The sequence below is a fragment of the Gossypium arboreum genome, chromosome 3 (genome assembly GCF_025698485.1).
Source record: "Gossypium arboreum isolate Shixiya-1 chromosome 3, ASM2569848v2, whole genome shotgun sequence".
NCBI classification, from domain to species: Eukaryota; Viridiplantae; Streptophyta; class Magnoliopsida; order Malvales; family Malvaceae; genus Gossypium; species Gossypium arboreum.
This window is the reverse complement of record NC_069072.1, coordinates 18,287,523-18,307,019: the sequence shown is the minus strand read 5'-3', so window position 1 is coordinate 18,307,019 and position 19,497 is coordinate 18,287,523. Positions and strand designations below refer to the sequence as shown.

The 19,497-nt window shown below is 35.9% G+C and overlaps 1 non-coding gene across 1 annotated transcript; it reads right to left on the bottom strand.

The window, feature by feature from the left end:
- Positions 1 to 18,138: 18,138 nt before the first annotated feature.
- On the bottom strand, positions 18,139 to 18,245 carry LOC128291123 (small nucleolar RNA R71). Its single transcript, XR_008280899.1, has one exon. It is a non-coding gene; the product is annotated as a small nucleolar RNA R71 (small nucleolar RNA).
- Positions 18,246 to 19,497: the final 1,252 nt, after the last annotated feature.

The window sequence follows — 19,497 nt, the reverse complement described above, 5'->3', positions numbered from 1 at the left end:
AAAAATGTAACCTTTGATAAATTTTGAGAGTTTCGTGTGGAAGTGGAAAAACAATTAGGTTTATCCATAAAGAATCTTCGGTTTGATCGAGGTAGGGAATATTTGTCCAATGAGTTCTTAAGGTACCTTATAGAGAATGAGATTTTATCCCAATTGACTACGCCATACACTCCACAATAGAATGTCATAGTTGAGAGAAGGAATAAAACCTTACTTGACATAGTTCATTCAATGTTAAGCTATTCAAAACTTCCTACTTCCTTTTGGGGATACGCGATACAAATGGCTTGTTATATTCTGAATAATGTGCCAACCAAGTTTTATTGTAAGACACCTTATGGACTGTGGTATAGAAAGAAACCTGTTCTAAATCAATTTAGAATATGAGGTTGTCCAGCACACATTCTGGATAAAGAGCCAAAGAAGTTGGATGCACAGACAGAATTATGTATGTTTGTAGGATATCCAAAGGAAACAAAAAAATGATTATTCTACAATTTGAAAGATAATACGATTCAAGTTTCTACTTACAATCTGAAAGATAATACAATTTAAGTTTCTACTCATGCTACTTTCCTCGAGGAAAGCTACATGGATAACTTTAAGCCTCAAAGTAAAGTGGTACTCGAAAAACTTTTGGGAGTGGTAGAATAATCACCAAGTTCAATTCTCGAGAAAGTTGTAGAAAGACCTGCAAACGATCAACAACATAAGTGAATTTGTTGTAGTGGGAGAGTTTTTAAGAAATTAGACTTCGTCATTTATGGTAGTAGTATTTATAATATGGAAGTCAATCATGAGGATGATGATCCACTCACTTATAAGGAGACCATGCAGGAGTTGATTCTAAGCTCTGAAAACAATCCATGGATGTCAAGATGAATTCTATGAAATCAAATACGATGTGGGAACTTGTACTATCGATTGGGATTAAACCCATAGGGTGTAAGTAGATCTACAAGAAGAAGAGAAATGCGAAAGGGGATATGGAAACACACAAAGATAGACTAGTAAGGAAAGGCTACACACAGAATGAAGTCATTGATTACTATGAGACCTTTTCTCCGGTAGTCATGCTCAAGTCTATCCGCATACTCTTATCTATTGTCACTGCCCTCAATTACGAGATCTAGAAAATGGATGTCAAAACAACATTCTTGAATGGCTATCTTGATGAGACCATTTATATGGCTCAACCCACTGGCGATGTTGTCAAATGAAATGAGGAGAAAGTTTGCAAACTGCTAAGATCCATTTATGGACTTAAGTAGGCATCTCGCTCATGGAATAAAAGATTTGATCAAATGATCAACACTTTTGGATTTGAGCAAAACGCTGATGAACCTTGTGTTTATAAGTGTATAAAAGACAAAAAAGTGATCTTTCTCATGTTGTATGTCCATTATATTCTACTTATCAAAAATGATGTAGGAGAATTGTCATCGGTTAAATTATGGTTAGCTCAACAGTTTAGCATGAAATATTTTGGTGAAGCTAGTTATATTCTTGGAATTCGAATCATTAGGGATCAAAAGAATAAAACGATAGCACTATTTCAAGCTTCATACATCGATAAGGTACTAGAACATTTTGCAATGACTGATGCAAAACCAGGCGTTCAGCTGATTGCATCAGGTTTTCATTTTTTTTAGATGACTGTCCTAAGACAACAGAAGAAAGAGAGCATATGAGTAAGGTTCCATATGCTTTGGCAATTGGAAGCCTTATGTATGAGATGTTTTGCACACGTCCAAATATCTGTTTCGCGGTAGGAATGGTTAATCGATATCAAGCGAATCCAGGTCTCATGCATTGGCAAGCTATAAAGCATATATTATGGTATCTTAAAAGAACGAGGGATTATATGCTTGTGTATTCTAGGAGGACCTTACTTCTGTTGGATATAAAGACTCAGAATTCCAAACATGTAAAGATTCGAGAAAATCAATGTCGAGAAATGTATTCGTTCTAGGATGAGTATGTAGCTGCTTCTGAGGCAACAAAAGAAGCAATATGGTTTAAAAGTTCTTAACTAAACTTGAAGTTATTCCTGGTATGGAAAAAGCTATAACACTGTATTGTGATAAAGTGCTTCAATAGCTAATACTAAGGAAATGAGAAGTCACAAGAGAACGAAACACATTGATCAAAAGTATCACTTGGTACAAGATGCAGTAGCCGAAAGAATTGTAGATGTGATAAAAGTAGCTTCTGAAAGTAACCTTGCGAATTCGTTTACTCAAAATCTTGTAACTAGGAGTTTTAACAAAGACGTCGAGGATATGGGATTGCAAAACATGACATATTTACTTCACTAGGGCAAGTGGGAGATTGTTGGGAAATGTGCCCACATTGTAGTAAACATGTAATTGTTTTATATTTATTTGAATGATGAATAAATAATTAAAGTTAATTTCACATTTCACTATTATATCTTTTGTATTTTCTATCTTTTATATTTTACATGCATACCGAAATTGTGGAAAAAAGATATTAGCTCATTGATTGTTTAAAGTATAAATTAAAGATAAGTGGCATTGTAAAGAATGCTTCCATTGCTAAAAAGACAAATTACTTCAGTAGATAGTCTAAATGAGTCCGTAATCCTGTAAAAGAATCAAAGTGAGCATTGAAATACTGGAAATAAATATTATGTCATCTACAATTCCAATTGGGGAGATGGCTAGTCTTGGCTATTGGAGCACTTGACTCCATAAGTAGAGACATAGATGTGAATGTAGACTAATACATTGGACTGGACCCAAGATGGATTAATGCTGAATCAGTTTGTGAATTAATTCACTTGTGACGTTCATGGTGTGATTTACCTAAATCCCGAGTTGGTCACTAACCATGCGTATGCAACTCATGTGCTTTGATATAAGTGGAGGCTTATTCTCTAAAGATGATCGAGTCCATAGTCAGTATGTCGGGTACATGAATTATTTATGGCATGGCTTTATTAGCAATAGCGGAATTCATAGCTCAATTAAAGAGTTAATGATATCCTCTCATTAGCATTGTGTGGATTGATAAATATAGAACGTGGCAATAGGTTGCTTGTTCTCAAATGAACAATTTATCATAGTCATTTATTGGTAGTGATCATATTAATCATTAAGAAGACACAATGGTGACAATAAGATAAAATAGGGTTGTATTGAGTGAACGGATATCAGATGAGGTCATTGGTCATTAGATAAAATAGTTGGATGAATTACTTTTGTAAAGAGAATATAATAAGGAGTTTTCAATCATGGTACTTCTTGTGGGCTTTCCAATCATGGTACTTCTTGTGGGCTAACCCTATGATTAAGTAATTATGAATTATCAGAACGATACTTCTAGACATAATTGCAATCACTAAAGCCTAATTCTATATGTCCGTTTGGTCCTTCTGCTAGCTCAACAAAAACTTGATCAGACTGCATTTGAATCAGCAGAAAATTCTACGACTTTGGGAATAATTTAATTGAGTTGATTTATTCAATGTGGAATTAAATTAGGTGGTCATGAGAATTTTTTAACTAGAGAATTTGAGTAAAGAATTTTCTTGAAAAATCTAAGTGATTTTTGGAAAAATTACTTTTGATCAAGTAAAATTAAATTAATCAAATCAATTAAAATTAATATGATAATTTTTGAAGTTAATTTACAAGTCAAACAATTGACTCAATAGGTAATTGAACTTGAAAATTGGAGCTGAGGTCATAAATTGGGTCAGGGAGCCCAAAACCAAGACCAAGATCCAAAAATTGGTTGAATTGGGCCGGATATGTGAAACCGAGATGATGGTCCAACTGATTGCTAGACCGAACCAGTCAAGTCATCATTGACCCGAACCGAATCGGTGGCAGCTGAATTGGTTCGAGGGTGCCGTAAGGGTGTCATACCTGCATCACCGGTAATTTTTCTAATTTACAACGTGACCCAAAAGTGTAGAAAAATTGAAAAATTACCCCATTGGTAATTTTGGTGAAAATTTTTTTGTTTTGAAGCGAGCCCACACTTGTTAGATGTAAGCTTGAGGATAACGAAGAAGACTACTCGGTCGAAGTGCTCATCCTAGACGAATAAAAAAAAGGTACAATTTTGATTAAGTGTTTATTACTTTAGATATCTCAACCAAGGTCTTATTTTGGAAAAAAAAATTAAAACTCTGGTCTTTCCCTAAATTTATTTTCCATTGCATTTTCCAAGCCCGTTTTTCCAACATGAAGTGGTTTACAGTCACCCTCAATTTGTTCTAATTCAAATTTTATATAATTCCTTCGTAAGGCTGATATTAATCTCTTTTGTTTATGGTAGTCCAAATAAGCAAAAGATGAAGCTTCTTTAGAAGGGTTTGGATTCGGCGGTGATTAATACAGATGATCCTTAGATGGCAATAGGAGATTTTAATGTTGTTCTCTCTCCCAGCGAGAAGAGGGGAAGAGAGAGAGAAGGGAAAATATGTTCCACTTTTGGTGATTTTGTTGATTTCACTAAGCTTCATGATTTAGGATTCAAAGGTCTAGCCTTTACTTAGCAGAGAGTAAGGATCATTGTGAGGCTTAACAAAGCCATTTGCAATGATGCGTGGATTTCAAAATTACCGAGTTATTTTGTAACCCATCTCCCTATGCCTAAGTCATATCATCGGCCTCTTATCCTTTCTCTAAGGCATGATACAAATTTGAACAAAGGTAAGCCTTTCAGATTTCTTACTGGTTTAAGCATCCGGGTTTCCCTAAATTTGTTCAGGACTCTTGGAGTTTCAACGGTAATATGAGGGCCTCTATTAAGTAGTTATCGAACAACTTGAAGCATTGGAATAGGAACATATATGAGCATATATGTTCTCGTAAAAAAATCTTGTTGTAGGAATTACCCAGTATTCAGAAGAAGTTGGACAGATCGGATTCAGATTATTTGATCAATGCTGAAATGAAGGTTATGGAGGATCTGGAAAATATACTCTACCATAAGGAACTTTTGTGGAAATAGAAAGCTAGGTGCAATTGGCTTCCTTTGGGGGATCGTAACTCAAAGTTCTTCTATAGACGCACCCTTCAGAGAAGAAACCAAAATAAGATTTCTTCTCTGAAGAATGACCAAGGCGAATGAGTTTATGATGATGATGTCCTTTAGAATGAAGAGATCAATTTTTTTTCCAGCGGCTATATGGTGAGCAACCGAAACCTATGATGAGAATACGTTCTAGCTCTTTTCCAAAACTTTCTTGAAAGGATGTTTATTCCTTAGGTAAAGTAGTTACAAATGAGGAGATTAAGGTTGCTCTATTTGATATGGCCCTAGTGAAGGGCCCCGAAAGTGATGGTTTCTATGCATTTTTTTCCAAATCCAGTGGGAACACGTTGGTAGTTCTGTTTGTGGATGGGTTAAAAATATTTTCGATGGGGAAATTATTGACTCAAGTTTAAATAATACTTTGATAGTTCTTTTACCCAAGGTAAATGCCCCTGAAATTTTTGCCTAGTTCAGGCTAATTAGTTTATGCTCTGTCTTAAATAAGTTGGTGATGAAGATTGTTGTCAATCGCTTTGAGACTGTTTTTCCAAAGATCATTGCTCTGAAATAAGCAGGGTTCATAGCAGGGTGTAACATTACTAAAAATATAACAAAATGTTTTCTAGTGGTGTCAGAAACAGTGCTTTCGAGACCACAAATCGATGAGTAAATTTGTATTAATAGTTATTTTATTAATACAAGTCTATTATAGTTTTATATTGAATTTTGATTAGATAAATTTTAAGTAATTGAATAAATGGTGAAGTATAGATGGTTACCATGAAAGTTAAGCGGTTTAGGAAAATGAGGTATTAGGACCTTATTTCGAATCGGGCGATAAATATTTTTATTAAATATTTCTTGAGTTATTATTTTGATATGTGAAAGTTTGGTTCGGAAATTTTAGTGTTTAGATAGTTAATTAATTAAAAAGACTAAATTACAAAAATCGTAAAATTTAATCACTAGTGAATTTTATTGTATAAATAGTTTAATTAGTAGATGTACAAATGACTCATGAAGTAATTATACCATGTTTCCAATAATAGTGGACGGTTAAGGTATATATTTATTGATTATATATGTTAATTTATAAGTTAAAATAATAAAGAAAATAAAATAAGTAAAATTAAAAGAAAGAAAACATAAAAAAATGGCGGCATTTTCTTCTTCTTTTAATTTTGAACACAAACAGCCATGGTTGAGAGATTCTCAATTTCGACCAAGCCATTTTTCTTGCATGGTAATGTTTTTTAATCTAGTTTTTAATAATTTTTATATTTTTGAGATCGTTGCAACTAGGTCTAGCTAACTCGTATCTCTATTTTCGAAACTGTTAAAGATTTTGGATTTTTCCATTGATAAATCTTTGTTATTCTTGATGTTAAATGATGAATTTGATGTATTGGTTGCTGATTAGGGCTATCTTATAAAGTGATTTTAGTTTATTTTAAATTTTAAGGATTAAATTGATAAAATAGAAAATTTAGCATAAAATTCTTGTGAAATTTCAGTATGAGAGAGAATTTGAATATCTTGAATTTGATTTAATTGTGATAAATGTTAAAGTTTCGAGATTAGGGACTAAATTGAACAAAGTGCAAAATTTTAGGGAAATTATGAAAAATGTCAATTAAGAAATCATATGTATTAAGTGGACTTTTATAATTTATTTGGGATTGATAGTTGGAAATAAAAATTATTGTATAGATCAAGAACTGGTAGAAAATCTTGAAAAAGAGAAAATTGTTTATTAGCCGCTAAATTTTTCTATTTTCGCAGTTTAGCCCTAGTAAGTTCATGCGGTTTAATTAGATATGATTTATATTATTATATTGATTTATGAGTTGTGGTATGTTAATAATATACATGTAATTGAATTATAATAAATTGGTACAATTCGAGAATAAACTAAATTGTAAAATGTTATATGATTACCTGTATTGAGCTCGGATGAACATAGGATAGGATACAATTAGCATGCCAATAGGTTATATCGCGTGCTGTACAAGTCTGACTTGAGATGAGATGATGTGCTAGTTCATGCTTTGGCATGAAAATTCAAATATGGTGTGAAACTTGTCATGTAATAGGTGAAATTTGTATATGCTTTGATTGTGTATTATATACGGCATTGGTTAGATTGATGAAATAATGTTTATGTTTTGTAATAGCTTGTATGTGATCATGTTTTAGAACTTGGTGTGTATATGGTCTAGTTGTGCTCATTGATCACTTGATATAAACTTCACAAAGGTGTTTGAATTATGGTACAAATGAATGTGGTTGAATAAGAAGAATAATGGTAAGTTTTGACATGATTTAATGTATGGTTTTTGAGCTTAAGTGCAAACCATTTGGTATAGGCTTCTGACATGAAAGTATAGGATTAATTTTGATTGTTTTGGTATATGAGTTGTGGTGCCAAATGAAGGCATATTGGTTAGGCTTAGGATGATTGAATTTGGCATGTTTTATGTGTTTTTACAAGTGTTTATATGCATGTGGAAATGGGTTGAAAATGTGTGTCTTGGTGTGCAAGAATAAGGTTTGAAATAGCTTCATTTTGAAGGTTTTTTTAGGTTCGCATGGTCTGGCACACGGACTGCCACACAACTATGTGTCACACACGGGCACATCACACAGTCGTGTTTCACCTTGATTTTGTATACAGAATTTTCCACACGACATCATTAAGTTACAGGGCTTGGTGACACGTCGTGTAACCCTGATTACACGGCCACAGTGAGTTACACGGCCATGTCCTTGACCCATATGGCCTGGGCTATGTCACACGACCATGTGACCTCTATTTTCAAAATTTTTAGATTTTTTTACAACATTCTATTTTGTTTCAAACTAGTCCCTGATTGTTCCTGAATTATCTTTAAGGCACTGTAAGCCCGATTTAAGGTCAATAATTATATTTATACTATGAATGACATTTGGAATTGATAATATGTTATTTAATTTGATATTTAAATAGTTAGATGTTAGTATTTGTTAAGATATGCGTGGTAATGCTCTGTAACCCTAATCTAACAATGGAGACGGGTTAGGGGGTGTTACAGATAACATCATTATGGCATAAGAAGCCATTTACCCTATGAGAAGCAGGAAAAAGAATAGAAAATGGATGGCAGTAAAGATTGACTTGGAGAAGGCCTATGATCAAGTTCGATGGGATTTTATTGAGGTTTCTCTTAATGCTGCAGGTATTCCTGAATTCTTGATAAATGTTATTATGTCTACTATTTCTAATTCTACTATGCAAATACTTTAGAATGGTATACCATCCCCAAAGTTCTGACTAGCCAGTGGTATCTATCAGGGGTGTCCATTATCTCCGTATTTATTTGTTATATGTATGAAGTGGCTTGGTCACAACATTCACTCGGCAATTCAAAGTGGTCGGTGGCAGCCTATTGCCTCAGTCGTTTAGGCCCAACTATCTCCCATTTGTTTTTTATAGACGACCTTATCATTTTTGGAAAAGTAGATTGAGCAAATGGTTAGACAGTTCATGTGAGGGTCATCAAGAGGGAAAGGAAGATGACACTTGTTAGTTGGGAGTTTGTCTATTAGCCAAGATATAATGGAGGCCTCAGTTTTAGGTGTTTAGAAGATCAAAATACATCATTCTTGATGAATCTCGGATTTAATATTGTTTCAAATTCAAATGCTTTCTGGATTTGGGTTCTCAAGGTGAAATATAGAGTCCTTAATGGATTACCTGAGTCCTTAGCACAAGGGCGATGTTCTTTTCTTTGAAGAAACCTTTCTAAGGTCTGGCCACTCGTCAGAGAGAATTTTCTTTGGTTTTTCGATAATGGTAAGTTGATAAATTGTTCGCGTGATCCATGGATTCTGAATTATGGTCCTTTGGTAAATCATATCCACTCCCCAATCGAATATTTAGAAGGAAAATTTACTTAGTGAATTGGTCACATTGGATGGTTTTTGGAATTTTGATTTATTTCATTTATGGGTGGAAAAAGTTGTAGTTAGGTGCATTATGGGTATTTCTCCACCTCAGCTAGAAGCTAGGCCGAATAAGATCATTTGGGTTGGGTCCTCAAATGGTTTCTTTTCAATCAAGAGTGCATATTGGAGAATTAGGGAATGGTCATGGAATCCTAAGAATGTCATTTGGCATCTCCCTTGGAAGTTTTAAGGCCCTCAGAGGGTTAGCTATTTTATCTAACTTATTCTCAAACAACGCATTCTTACTAATTCAAAGCATATGAAAAAAGGAATCGGGCTAGATAGTTCTCGCGGTCTATGCGGGAATGAATATGAAGACATCCTACACGCCATTTGTGATTGTCCTGCAACTATGGATATTTGGTCAGAGGTTGAACCAACAGCCAAACTTAATTCTTTTTTCTAAAGTAATTTGTATGAGTAGATAACAAATAATATTCATAATAATCTTAATTTGCAATTGGATGGGGTAGAATGGTAATGCTTCTTTGGAATGGTAGCTTGGCATATATAGAAAAATCAGAATTTATGCATCTTCCAAGGTATTACGCGGAGTATTGAGGATGTGATTAAAGTTTTTTATAGTTAAGCTAAATAATACACCTCCTCACTTAAGGTTAATGTTTCCACCTGGAAAGTTCCAATTTTAGCTCCACCCCTATTTGGAAATTAGATTCAATTAGACACTGATGGGACAGTAAAAGAGGATTCCATCTAGCTACGATTGGGGGCATTCTTCGATACAGACATGATAGATGGATTCGTCGGTACAAATGGTTTGTGGGCATTTGTTCAATTCTTGATGCTGAATTGTTGGCCATTTTTGGAAGGATTGGCGATTGCTATTGATAGAGGTTTTGATAGAGTGTTTATCTTATCATACAGTCAAAAGGCAGTTCAAGCTATTTAGGAGAGTGCTACAAAGGTGATGAATTCTGCTTTGGTTAATACAATCAATATATTGTTGGATCATTTGGTCTAATGTTCAATTCAACACTTCTCTAGAGATCATAACAAAGAGACTAATAGTCTAACTAAAATGAATGTCTATGATGGTACTCTAGTTTTTGATACGCCTCCAAAGAAGCTTGAAAGTAACTCAAACTAATTTTACTCTAATATTTTTTGATTCACAAAAAAAAAATAATAATAAAATTTGACAAATGAAAGTTTAGGCAATTTTGAATTTCTGGTGACACAAACTGCTAATTAAAGATCTTTGTAAACTTCCAACTGAAGCAGGTCTTGTTAAAGTTAACTTAATTTTATGTCTCGCCACCTAGACTGAATGACTGACTGCACAAGAATTTTATGGCCAAGTTTCACATTGATTTGTGATCTAAACTTCCAAACCCCCAGGCATGCTATTTGTGAAAAATCAATGTCTTATCTCCAAGTCTAATAGTTTTACATTTAATGCACTCTAACATTACGTATTAAAAGATTTAATTATCTGTATTATCTATATAATCGAGTTTTGAACATTTTTTTTATTTTAAACTTGTCTTGCTTAGTCCGTATTTAAATTAAATAATAAAATATTCTATTTAAATTTAATTTTAGTATAAATATATATAAAAAAGTTAAAAGAAGCATCAGACGGTGGATTTCAAGCCTAATTACTTTGAATTAAATTACAGCTTAACAGCACTTATCCATAAGTCTATTCACCATGAATATATGAATTACAAAAATGGATATAGTTGTCGACGTAATCCTGTTGGGTGGCTGAAGAAGCTCATTTAAAATTAACTTCTAATAGAGTATTAAGATTGATTCTGTTAGTCTGTTATCATTCGGTTAATTAGTCTAGTATGAAGTTGGTTAAGGAGCAGTTACTAATATACACATATATAAACATTATCAATGTATTAGTTCAGCAATAGAAATAGTAAGCAATATATTCTCAGTAAATTGATCTCTCTCAATTTGTTCTACCTCATTTTTTTCTATGATTCAATGAATTGGTACCCTATCTAACATGGTATCAGTCGCTTAGTTCCTAGTACCTGCTTCCGCTACCGATTCATGGCAAATTCCACAGATTCTTCTTCGGCTGATCCTACTAATCTCTCATTTTCCAGTTCCCGCTTGATATTGTCGTTTTCTTAGCATGACACAGTAAGATTAGATGAAAGCAATTTTTTCCAATGGCAACAACATATTCATTTAATAACAGAATGATATGACTTGCTAGGCTTTTTGGAGGGCACATTACCTACTCTGTCTAGATTTGTGGCATCTCCGAATGGTGTTCTTACTTCAAATCCGGATGCATCCGTGTTCACTCAACAAGATAAGTTACTAGACTCTTGGCTCATTTCCATAATTATCACTTCTTTGTTATCATGTTTTACAATTGCTAAATCTGCATGTGAAATTTGGAGCACAGCAAATCGACTTTTCGCTGCTTCCACTGGTGCTAAGATATCTAGAATAAAACATAATCTGCACTCTATCAAGAAGGGTGATTTAACCATAAAAGAATGTATAGCCAAAATACAAAATATATGTACGTTACTTGCAACTTTTGGATTTGTTGTTTCAGAGGCCAAAAAGGTGGAGGTTATCCTCACTGATTTCTCGTCGAATTTTGATGCGGTGTTGACATTAGCTTCGTTCTCGTCAAAGACCCTTCCTTTCCAAAAGCTTGTTGACGTTCTAAGAGAATTTGAAAATCGGTAGATGCAAGCGGCACGTGGTGATGTCTCGATGTATGCCTACTTGGTTAAAGCTCCTCCGTTCCAGCAGTGGCCGAATCTAATCTGTGTGACGTACGTGGTGGGTGTTCCACTGCTGGTTCACGTGGGGGTGGTTTTTATCCTCGGACATAGTGTTAGATCTGTGGCCGATTCAGTCATCTGGGGCAACGCCATTTCTATTGTTTCAACTGGGACTACAATGGCCCAAACACTTCAACCACGGTGAGGTTGTTCTCTGCGCATGATGGTCAAGGGCTACGTAGTGGTGATTTTTCTAGCCGATTTGGTCTTTTCGGTGGTTCTAGGTCTGCTAGTAATTCGTGGGGAGCATGGCCATGCTATCAAAATAGTGGCTCTTATCTACCGCCAGCTAGGGTTAATCCTTTTTGCCTATCCTTACCCTGATGAAGTGGGTCACGGAGTTGGGCTTGCTGGTGGACCACATGATGTTTGGTTTGGGTTTGTTGGTGGCACACCTGATGCCTATGGTCCATATGCTAGACCGCACATAGGGCGTGATGTGCAGCATGACTTGGGGTATGATTTTGGGCGTGATTTGGGCCTGCGTCATGATGAGCCATTTGCTATGGTACACAGGCTGAGTGATGCAGACCAGTGCCTTGGGCTGAATAGTGGCCAGTGTCTTGGGCTGAACGCAGACCAGTATATTAGGCTGAATGGTCCTAGTGGACAGAATAGTGGGTAGACCAATGTTAGCAAAAAATTACTAAGTTCCCTTGGGCCTAATACTAATTATGTTGACCTTGAAGGCTCTATGCAAAATAATGGTCCCGAAGTTTCGTGGCAGACTAAACAACAAGCATGTGTGTTTGACTTTGACTCCTCCCAGTGTGTTGGGTTACCTCGAATTCCTGATTTTCGTGCCTCAGATTTTTTGCTTGCCACTCAGTATGATTCCAACTTTGATAATATTGATTCATGTATTCCTATGCCGGTAGGGACTTTGTCATAGTATCTAAATTCCAGAACTACTCATCATGTCTGTTAGGATGCTTCTGGTTTAAATAAGTCCACTCCATATTCAGGTACTTCTTCTCTTTTAATGAGGAATGGGGCCCCTATTAAAATTTCTTCTATTAGAAATTCTATTTTGCCTACAAAGAAGTAGTTGTTACATCTCTCTAATTTCTTATCCGTGCCAAGCATCTGGAAAAATCTTATGTCTGTCTCTCAGTTTGCTAATGACAATAATGTATTTTTTGAATTTCATCCATTTTATTGTGTTATTAAGGACCTCCAAACACAGGAGATTTTATTCCAGAGCTAAGTTCGTGATGGTCTCTATCAATTCTCGGTCAATTCGTCTGTTCCATTTGATACAGTTCCTTCTATTCACAACACCGAGATTCAAGATTGCTCTTCTATTGATGATGTTTTTACGTTATGGCATAAGAGACTTGGTCACTCTTCGACTGCAGTTGTTAAACTTGTTCTTGATAAGTGTCGAATTGTTTCCAATAAAAAATGTCTTGATAATGTTTGTATTGCCTGTCAGAAAGGGAAATCACATAAATTTCCCTTTTCACATTCTACCACTGAATATATAGAATTATTTGAATTGGTTGTTTCTGATCTGTGGGGATCGGCTCCTGTTACCTGTAGGGGTAATCTGTATTATGTTTCATTTGTAGATATGTGTAGTTGGTTTACTCGGGTTTATCTGATTAAACAAAAATCTCAAGCAGTTGAGTGTTTTCTTCAGTTTCATAAGATGGTCGTCACTCAGTTTGGGAAGAATATTAATAAATTTCAAATTGATTGGGGCAGTGAGTTTCGAGCTTTTACATCGGTTCTGACTAGTCATGGAATTCTTCATCATCTTTCCTGCCCTCATATTTTAGAATAAAATGGGGTTGCTGAGCAAAAACACGGGCACATTGTGGAAACGATCTTACACTTTTGGCTCAGGCCAATTTACCTATGGATTACTGGCGCTATGCATTCTACAGTGTTGTTCACCTTATCAATCATCTACCCACCACTCCTGTCTTGAAAGGTCAGTCTCCATATCATACTCTTCATGGTCGTGAACCTACGTATGAACACTTAAGGGTGTTTGGTTGTTGTTGCTTTTGGTACTTGCATCCTTTTATGCAACATAAGCTGGATTTTTGTTCACATTTGTGTATGTTTTTTAGGTATAAATCTCAACATAAGGGCTATTATTGTCTCACACCAGATGGTAAGGTTATGTTTCTCACCATGTTGTGTTTGATGAATGACGATTCTTGTTTTCTTCACTTGCTCCAGCCACTATTCAGTCGTCTTCCAGTATTCCCACATATGTTGCTCTCATCCGACCCTCCATTATCGGATCCACCATAGAACCCAGTAGTACCACTATCTCATCCCTTGTTGTATCTCTACCTCCTACTAGAAATTTCGTGCAGTCTGTATTGGTCAGGTTACCAGATACGTGCAGTTCAATATAGCCCATCTCAGTTGGATCGTCAGCTGAAGTAGGTATTGACCATGAGGAGCCTTGACTTCTAATACCATATGCAGAAGTTAGTCTAATCGATCAAACCAGTGTGTCTCCAAATATTACTTTTCTTCCTCCGGGAAATACTCACGCTATAGTTAATAGGTCTAAGGCAGGAGTTTTTAAACCCAAGACTTTGTTAATAGAACCTGTAGATTTTCAACCACGATCCGTTGAGGAAGCTCTTGCTCATAAGGAGTGAAAATTGGCAGTTCAAGCTGAATTTGATGCTTTACTGGCCAACTCTACCTGGGAACTTGTTCCTCTACCTCCTAGTCGGAAAGTAATTGGGCGTAAATTACTTTTCAAGGCCAAAAAGAATCCTGATGGGTCAGTTGATCGACGAAAGGCACGGTTGGTAGCAAAAGGCTGTTCACAGGTACCTGGATGTGACTTCAAGGAAACCTTTAGCTCGGTGGTCAAACCTGCTACTTTTTGGACCATATTATCTGTTGTTGTGTCAAATGGGTGGCAACTCCATCAAGTTGATGTCAACAATTCCTTTTTAAAAGGAGATCTTACTAATGAAATATTTATGCAGCACCTTCAGGTTATGTTCAATATGGACAAAATGGTAAGCCTTTGGTATGTCGTCTGAAAAAGGCATTGTATGGATTACGACAATCTCCTCGTGCCTGGTTTGACAAATTGAAACAATTCCTTATTTCTACTGGTTTTGTCTTATCAAAATCTGATGCTTCCTTGTTTGTTAAAATTACCATCATGTCCATCATCTATGTTTTGGTCTATGTGGATGATATTATTGTTACTGGAAGTTCAACTAATGAAATAAACTATTTTATTCAGCAGCTCCATAATGAATTCTCTCTAAAGGATATGGGCGACCTCAATTATTTTTTGAGTATTGAAGTCAGTCGGTCATCTAGAGAAGTCTCCACTTATGCCAACGCAAGTACATTCAGGTTACTTGACAGGTGTTCTCTGGTGAATGCAAAGAGTGTTCATACGTTGATGGTTAGCTTATCTACTTTGTCTAAAGATGAGGGTGATCGGCTTGCTGATTCTACTGAATACAAAAGTCTTGTTGGTGCTCTTCAATATGTGGTCTTAACTCGGCCAGATATTGCGTATGTGGTGAATCGTGTTTGTTAATTCATGTATGCTCCTACTACAGTTCATTTGGTAACATTAAAGTGTATCTTGAGGTATTTACATGGCACTATTACTCATGGGCTGGTCTTTCATCTATCCGGCAGACTATTTTTAGTTGGTTATACTGATGCCAACTAGGGTTTCGATTTTGATGACCGTTGTTCTACGACAAACTATTGCATCTAGTTTGGTTATACCCCTGTCTCATGGTGCTCTAAGAAACAACAAGTTGTTTCTCAATCCATGGCTGAGGCTGAATATCAGAGCTTAGCTGCAACTACCAATGATATTGCTTGGTTAAGTTCTTTGCTCACAGAATTATATATTAGTTCTGCTGATCCTCCTACTGTTTGGTTTGACAATTCCATCGTTGTTGCTATTGCAGCTAATCCTGTCTTACTCTCCAAATTCAAACATGTCGAACTTGACTTATTTTTTGTTTGTGAGAAGGTGGCTGGTAGCTCACTTATTGTCGATGAAGTACCAGCCTATGACCAGGTTGCAAATATTCTCACTAAACCATTGTCTGTTTCTACTTTTGCTCAATTTCACAATTTACTTCGAGTCTTACCTATTGAGAATCTGGGTGAATGATAGAGTATTAAGATTGAGCCTACCAGTCTGTTACCATTTAGTTAATTAGTTTGGTATAAAGTTGGTTAATGAGCAGTTACTAATAAACTCATATATAAACATCATCAATGTATTAATTCAGTAGATAGAAATACTAAGCAATATATTCTCAATAAACCCCACCTTTATTTTAGGCTTTGTAGATTTGCCCCGGCCTATTTTTAGTAAGATTGAAAGCTTCAATCTTGCCATGTGTGTGGCCGGCCATGGGAGGGCTCTCTTGGCTACTGAATTTGCTATTTTTAGCAGCCCTCTTCAGCTATAAAAGCCACCCTATGCTGCCCATTTCAAAGCATCCCTCAACATCCCTCATTCCACAGCATTCTCTCATCCTCTCTTCACTTCTCTCAAGTTTCCTCTCCATTTTTCCATCCCATTTTCCCTTCCTCTTGTGCCGATTTCCTCTCTTGAGAAAGAGGTGTTCTTCAGCCATCTTGGGCAGCAATCAAGGATACATAGAAGCCTTGCTCGGCGAAGACAACGGAGACTAAGAACGGAGCAACAGTCGAGCCGCAGAGAAACACTGGATTTGCTTCCTGTTCCCTTTCTTTTTAATTTCTGTTGTTTTTATGATGAACATATCTATGAAAAATATTGTTGTTGAAATGGTTATTTTAATCAATTTAGCTTGAATTTAATTCATGTTGGGTGGATTATATTTTGCTTACTTGAATTATTAAAATAGTGTTTATGCTGTTATAGGCCCCAGTGAAATGCTTGATTAAGTAAATTCATGCTTAGGTTATCTGGCATTATAATTGTTTAGATAACTAAAGAATTAATTGTTTAAACGGATTGAAATTGCAATTAATGGGCTCAGTACTTAATCAGTGCATGTTTAATTCTTCTAAGATAACTGAAAATTAAATTAGCATTGTATTTGGCGATACTTATGCCTTGCATAACTTGCAAGATTGTTGTGATTAAATTGTTTCAAGGTATGGCTACATTGTTACTTCACATAATCTTTTACATGTTTATTAAGTTGAATTAATCGGTTGAATCAACATAGGAATATGCGAGAGATAATTTAATTCAATAAGTATGTATGTGCGATAGCATGTTTACTTTATTAAATCTGCTTAGTCGGTTGAATTGGCATAGGGATATGTTCAAGAGATAAATGGAGTTTTTTAATTAGTAAATATGTTCATAAGTTAGCAAATTACTGGGTTTCCATGAATTTATTCATAACAGTGTAAGCACGAATTTAATATTTCTAAGTTAAAAAGGTATAATTAATCCAACACAATTATATCATATTGATTAAATCTTAATTGAAATCGTGTACTAGAACTCTTTTATTTTATTTAAATTGTTTTCTTAGTTTTAAAATCTTAGTTTTTAAATCACTCTTTTCAAACTAAAATTATTTTTACCTCACCAAAGTGTTTTAATTAATTTCATAAATATCGCTTTTTTATAGTCCCTGTGGGTACGATAACTCGACATTTACTTGTCACTTTATTACTTGTTACGATTGTGTACACTTTCACATTTCCACCATTCCAAGTTTTTGGCGCCATTGCCAGGGACTGTTTTAAAAAAAAAAACATTATTTGTGAATTTATTTTTACATTTTGGTTATTTTATTTTCCTATTCAACTTTACTTACTTAATTAATTCTTCTCTGATTATTTCAGGTGTTTATGAGTATTGACCAAATTATCGACTTACTCCCAGTGGACCCTGAAATAGAACGAACCTTTTGCCAATGAAGAAGACAAGCGAACTAGAGAAGGACCGAAGAGATGAATTTCGAGAATATCAATCAAGGAAACAGAGCAAACCTTGCTCAAAATCCTATCCTTATTGCTGATGATAGGGATAGAGCTTTACGACAATATGTTGTGCTAGTTTTTAATGACATTAATCTAGGTATTAGAAGACCTGAGATCGAGGCACAACAATTCGAGCTGAAGCCAGTCATGTTCCAGATGCTTTGCATATGGGCGATTCGATGGAATGCCTATTGAAGATCCTCATCTTCATTTAAGACTGTTTATGGAGGTGAGTGACTCTTTCAAGCTAGTCGGAGTACCCAAAGATGCATTACAATTAAAACTGTTCCCGTACTCGCTGAGGGATAGAGCTCGAGCCTGGTTAAACTCACTGCCACCGAACTCGATTTTTACATGGCAAGAGTTAGCAGAGAGATTTCTTGTGAAGTATTTCCCTCCTAGCAAGATTGCTAAGCTGAGAAATGAGATTACTACTTTCCAACAAATGGATGATGAGTCCTTGTATGAGGCATGGGAAAGATTCAAAGAGTTATTACGAAAGTGCCCTCATCACGGAATTCCGCATTGCATCCAACTTGTGATATTTTACAATGGTCTCAATGCTCACAGAAGGATGGTAGTAGATGCTTCTGCTAACGGTGCTATCTTATCTAAGTCTTACAATGAGGCTTATGAAATCATCGAGAGGATCGCCAGTAACAATTATCAGTGGCCAACCAATCGAGCAACATCAAGAAGACGAGTTGCTGGAATCCATGAAGTGGACGCTCTCACTTCACTTGCATCCCAGGTATCTTCGATATCTTCAAGGTTAAAGAATCTTACCACTAATGGGTCTAACAGTTTTGCAGCTTAACCACCTAACCAATATGAGAATATAGCCTGTGTCTATTGTGGGGAAGGACATGTGTTTGAAGAATGTCCGTCAAACCCAAAATCCATGTACTACATAGGTAGTCAAAACCAGAACTGAGGAAGGCAAGCGCTGCAATCCAACTTTTACAACCCATCATGGTGAAATCACCCCAATCTTTCGTGGAGTAACCGAGGGGCTGGAGGCAGTAACAACTACGCCCAACCTAGACCAACCCAGCTGCCTAGTTTTTCACAGCAAGTTCAAAAACCAGTTCAGGCTGAATCGTCCAATAGCTTAGAGAATTTATTGAAGGCATACATGGCGAAGAATGACGCCACTCTACGGAATTTGGAGAATCAAGTGGGCCAGCTTGCTACTAAACTTAGGAACCGTCCACAAGCTGCTTTACCTAGTGATACGAAAAATCTGAGAAATCCAGGGAAGGAGCATTGTAAAGCACTAACATTGAGGAGCGGAAAAATGGTAGAGCCCAACATCATTGAAGCTGAAAAGGAGCATGCTTAAGCTCAAGATTCGGAAGAAGTTCAACCGAGTGTTGAAGTTCCTGTTCCACTAGAACCAGAACCTGCAATACCTGAAAAGGTAACCTCAGAACCAGCTAATTCTAATCAGCCAACCATTCCGTTAGAAGGAGAATTACCGCCAAAGACAAATCAACCAGTACCAACTCCAGTAAATAAACCTCCACCACCTTACCCTCAAAGACTCCAGAAGAAAAAACAGGAGGTCCAATTCAAGAAGTTCCTTGACATACTCAAGCAACTTCATATCAACATCCCGTTGGTTGAAGTACTTGAACAAATGCCAAATTGCGTAAAATTCATGAAAGATATCCTGTCCAAGAAGAGAAGACTTGGAGAATTTGAGACGGTAGCTTTGACGAAGGAATGCAGTGCATATCTTCAAGACAAATTACCCCCTAAGCTAAAGGAT